At 42.0% G+C, this 5,307-nt stretch overlaps 1 pseudogene; it reads left to right on the top strand.

Moving 5' to 3' along the window:
* The first annotated feature begins 3,478 nt into the window (after positions 1 to 3,478).
* LOC100750366 lies at positions 3,479 to 4,903 on the top strand (annotated as a pseudogene).
* Positions 4,904 to 5,307: the final 404 nt, after the last annotated feature.

Raw genomic sequence — 5,307 nt, 5'->3', positions numbered from 1 at the left:
CATGAACAAAAATTGTTCTGCTAAACATCATATATCCTTGGTGGGTCACTTGTATTTTCTTGAAAAAAAAAAAAACACTCAGTTTAGCTGTGCTATTTTTTTAATTGTATTTACTTAGAAGTATTCAGAATGTCAACAAAACAGCTGCAGTTTTTTTGCAATTACTGAGTGGTATTCAGTTAACAGAACAATTACCTTCATATAAGCTGCATCAAAGACAACTGAAGATGAAAAAAAAAAACAGAAAAAAACCCCTACCATCCCCATATATAACTAATTTGTATTGTGCACCAACAAGAACATGCTTTAAATTTCCATGCCAATTTACAACCCCCAGACTGTACCATGCACGGTTAGTGGCTATTGAAAATACCACCAGGACAGGGCTATCTAAAGACACATTTGGTAGTGTGTTAACTATACAAAAAAAGACACTGTACAGTTTAAAAACAAACCTTACAGAGCCTTACATTTCATTTTTTTTTCCTTTAAAAGGATTGAGTTGTGTACAGGGGGTTAAATGTTTTATAGACAAAAAAACTGCACTAGAGCCAACTTATTCATCATCATCATCATCTTCATCTTCTCTTCCTCTTCTTCCTCCACTTCCTCATCCTCTTTATCCTCCTCATCTTCCTCTTCCTTCTTTTTCTTGCTCTTTGCTGCCTTAATCAACCTTTTTTCGCTGCAGCGTGTTTTCCTTTAGCTATGTAATCAGCAATATTCTTTTCGTACTGCTCCTTCAGCTTGGCAGCCTTCGTTTCGTAGGGCTGCTTGTCCTCTGCATCAGTGTTGTTCCACATCTCTCCCTGTTTTTTTCAACATCACAAATGGACAAGCCTGGTGTTCTCCTTTGATTTTTGGGCAATACTCAGAACAGAACAAGAAGAAGACCAAAGGAAGCCTCTTGGGTGCCTTGGGGTCCTTTATCTTCTTTTGGGATATAGGTTTTCATTTCTCTTTCATAACAAGCCTTGCCAGCCTTTGTGATGTCTTCAAATTTCCACTTTTCTTTAGCAGACATGGTCTTCCAACTTTCTGAACACTTCTTCGAGAACTCTTAAGAAGTTGAAAGAAGCATGTGGGTGCTTCTTCTTGTGTTCCTCTTGGCAAGTTTTGAAACAGGGTTTCAAAACAAGGTGTAGCATTGGTTATCCTTGACCTCACTCTGTAGACCAGGCTGGCTTTGAACTCACAGAGATCTGCCTGCCTCTACCCCTAGTCCTCGGATTAAAGGTGTACGACACTGACAACAGGAATAAGAAGCCTTTTGAGCTGTGGATTTTATAGTGTTGGTGAGGCCCTGGGTGCAACCTCAGCACGACAAGGAAACGAAGGAAAGAATGTACGTAAGGGCAGATGGAAAGTGAGGAAGGCATGAGAATGATCTCCCTGTCTTTGCGTGTATTTAACTGTGCAAGCTTAAATGCCAAAAGAGAATATTTAACCATGTGTCATAAACTATGAGAGATTGGAGACAAAAAGATATACTTCAGACAAGTAGGTAACTATGATAAATAAGTGAGTCAAACTATCGTGCTATGAACTTATTATATAGTAGGGAGTAAATTAAGATTGTGTCTGACTTCAGGTAAGGAAAAGCTGGAGTCTTTTTTTTTAAGATTTTATTTTTATTTTATTATGTGTACAACATTCTGCTTCCATGTATATCTGCACACCAGAATAGGGAACCAAATCTCATAACGGAGGCTTGTGAGCCACCATGTGGTTGCTGGGAATTGAACTCAGGACCTCTGGAAGAACAGCTGGTGCTCTTAACCTCTGAGCCATCTCTCCAGCCCGAAAAGCCGGAGTCTTGAATAGCGCAATGTTATGGCTGTGTGAGACCCTTCGTTCCATCTCTAGCATTTTTTGTAAATGTAACAAGAAAAGGAAAGCCAGTAAGGACTGTGAGAATGTAGAATTGTTAATAATGGAGCAGGGGAGAACACTCAGTTGATGAAGCACTTGCTGTGCAAACAGAGGGACCTTGGTCAGAAGAGGCTCAGCATCCATTTCAAAAGCCAGTGTGTGTGTGTGTGTGTGTGTGTGTGTGTGTGTGTGTGTGTGTGTGTGATCTCAGTGCTGGGAAGGCAGAGACAGAAGATCCCAGGGCTTGTTGGCCGGCCAGTGTAGCTGAACTGATTAAGTTCCAGGTTCAGAGACTGTCTCCAAAAATAAGGCAGAGGACCTAGAGACATGGCTCCATAGCTAGGAGGGCTGCTGCTCTTGTAGAGGACCTAGGTTCAGTTCCTACAACTCACATGATGGGTCACAAACATCTATAACTCCAGTGCCAAGGAATCCAACATCCTCCCGACCTCTGCATGTGCACACCTCACAAAAATCACAGAGGCCAGACACTCATACACATAAGTAAATAAACTTACTCTGCAGGAGCAGCCAATGCTCTTAACCACTGAACCATATCTCCAGCATCCTTAGTGTTTAATGAAAATTAGAATCTGATCTGGGGAGAACGCTTGCTCCGTGCTTAAAGTGCTCCCCAGAACCCATGTAAATGCCAGTTAGTTGTGGTAATCCACCAGTAATTCCAGACTTGGAAGGCAAAGACAGAGGATTTCCTAGAACAGTGGTTCTCAACCTTCCAAACCCTTCAACCGTTTAATGTAGTTCCTCAGGTTGTGGTGACCACTAACCATAAAATTATTTTTTTCTATTTCATAGTGATAATTTTGCTACTGTTATGAGTTGTAATGTAAATATATGGTATTCAGGATCTCTGATGGGACACATCCCCCTCCCCCAAAGGGGTTTCGACCCACATGTTGAGAATCCCTGCCCTAGAGCAAGCTATTTAGCAAGACTGACCATAATGGTGAACTCTGGGTTTGACAGAAAGACCCAGTCTCAATGAATAAGATGGATGGTAGAGACTGAGGATGATTCCTCACACCAACCTTAGGCCTCCATATGCCCCCTCCATGTGTGCCCACACATGCAAAATATGTATCTACATACAAGTGCACATCACACACATACACACACACACACTCGATAAAGGGACCAAAAATTATAGTTTTATCCAGGTGGTTTTGGGTGTATTTAAACAGTTTTGGGTTTTTTTTGTTTGTTTGTTCTTTTTTTTTTTGAGACAGGTTTTTACTATGTAGCCCTGACTGTCCTAGAACGCACTATAGACTAGGCTGGCCTCCAACTCACATAGATTCACCTCCCTCTTTCTCCAGAGTGTTGGGGTTAAAGATGTTTACCACTATGCCCTGCTTTAAACAGTATTTGTAGTAAGCTGCCCAGTGATTCTGATCAACACCTCAGTTCATGAACTAGTGCTAAATATATAAATATTTTATATATATATATATATATATTATATATATTTGCTTAATTACCACTGCCATTTCTTATAGGAGCTCGTGTTTTCCTAACATTCTCTTTTGCTCCCTAAATTATGACAGTAATTTGAGTTTGGTTGAACATTATCTTCTTTGTCTTTTAGCAAGTTTACTTCTTGAGAAAAATAAAACCGCATGTGTCTGCTCTCTTGCAGATTTGGAAACTAAGGATGAAACCAATCCGTCACCCTCAGAAGGCAGCATCTATGAAGTGAACTTATCCCAATTTGAAGATAATGGAAAGAATTAACAGTGGCCTGAAGGGCCTCATTTTTAAAAATGAATGGGAGTCCAAAAAAAAAAAAAAACTCGAAAGCCAAGAGGGTTCTCAGGAGGGATATCTCAGACAAATGAAAGTCATCTCTGAAAGAATGGCCTCTTACCAAAAGAATACATCTGCTACTCCACACTCGAGAATACATTTTGGGGAGAAACCCTACGAGTGTGATGACTGGTAAAGCCTTTCGAGTCAGCCAACAGCTTTCATTTCATCAGAGAAGTCATAATGGCGAGAAGCCCTATGGATGTAAGGAGTGTGGGATGGCTTTTCAGCAGACTGCACACCTTAGCAGACATCAGAATCTTCATTCTGGTGACAAAACATATTATTGTAAGGAGTGTGGGGAAGCGTTCACCTATGGCCCAGAGCTTAGAGCACACCAAAAGACTCACAGCGGTGAGAAGCCCTACTCCTGTAAGGAGTGTGGCAAGGCCTTCAGGGTACGGGGACAGCTGACTCTCTATCAGAGGATCCATACTGGGGAGAAGCCCTATGCATGTAAAGAATGTGGGAGGGCCTTCAGGCAGTACGCACACCTCACTGGACACCAGAAGCTTAACAGTGCTGACAGACTCTACGAGTGCAAGGAGTGCGGGCAAGACTTCCTGTGTGGCTATGGCCTTTGAGCTCATTACAGAATTCACACTGGCGAGAAGCCCTATGAATGCCAGGACTGTGTGAAGGCCTTTAGGTTAGTGCGAGGGCAGCTAACCCTACATCAGAGAACTTACACTGGAGAGAAGCCTTAAGAGTGTAGTGAGAGTGGGAAGACCTTCAGTCGGGGTTATCATCTTATTCTCCACCACAGAACACATACGGGCGAAAAGCCGTACGAATGCAAGGAGTATTGGAAGGCGTTCAGCCGATACAGCTGATGTCTCATCAGAGTGTTCTTATCGGCGTTAAACCCTATGACTGCAAAGAGTGTGGGAAATCCTTCAGACTGCTCTCACAGCTTACACAGCACCAGAGCATCCATGCTGGCGAGAAGCCTACACCTGTAAGGAGTGTGGGAAATCTTTTTGGTTGAGTCAGAAACTTACTCTACAACAGAGCATCCACACTGGTGAAAAGCCCTTTGAGTGTAAGGAGTGAGTGTAGGAAGGCCTTTCAACTGAATTCTTCTCTGAATCAACATCTGCGAATTCACTAAGGTGAGAGACCTTGTGAGTGTAAAGAATGTAAGGAGGCCTTCAGACAGAACTCCCACCTCACCCATCATCTGAAGATTCATAGTGCCAATGTGTAACGGAGTCCCAGCAGTCTTCTTCAACACTCTGTGAGTGTTACAGCTGATCCCGTTTGCTCACACATGTAATTGAACTGGCATAGGTTTTATACCATTAAAGCAATGTGTTAATTTGATGTGTTCCAGTGTATTCCAGTCTGTTCCCAGCCATAATGCTTCAACATACTTATTCTAGAGTTGGTCCTAAATATAAACAAATGTGGGGGAGAATAACACCTCAACTCCATTACTTCAGTTATATTAAAATATTCAGTTGACCTGGGATGTAATTATTTTCATTTGTGAAACAGTAATCTAAAACTGGCAAAAAGGGCCACAAAGTCTTCAAAACCCCATCAAGTTCTCTATCCTTACTTACCCCTTTCTTGGAATACAGGCAGATGTCAGTTTGGCCACAGTTTGTG

This window comes from Cricetulus griseus, unplaced genomic scaffold, assembly GCF_003668045.3.
Source record: "Cricetulus griseus strain 17A/GY unplaced genomic scaffold, alternate assembly CriGri-PICRH-1.0 unplaced_scaffold_445, whole genome shotgun sequence".
NCBI classification, from domain to species: domain Eukaryota; kingdom Metazoa; phylum Chordata; class Mammalia; order Rodentia; family Cricetidae; genus Cricetulus; species Cricetulus griseus.
This window is presented reverse-complemented; position numbering and strand designations above follow the sequence as displayed.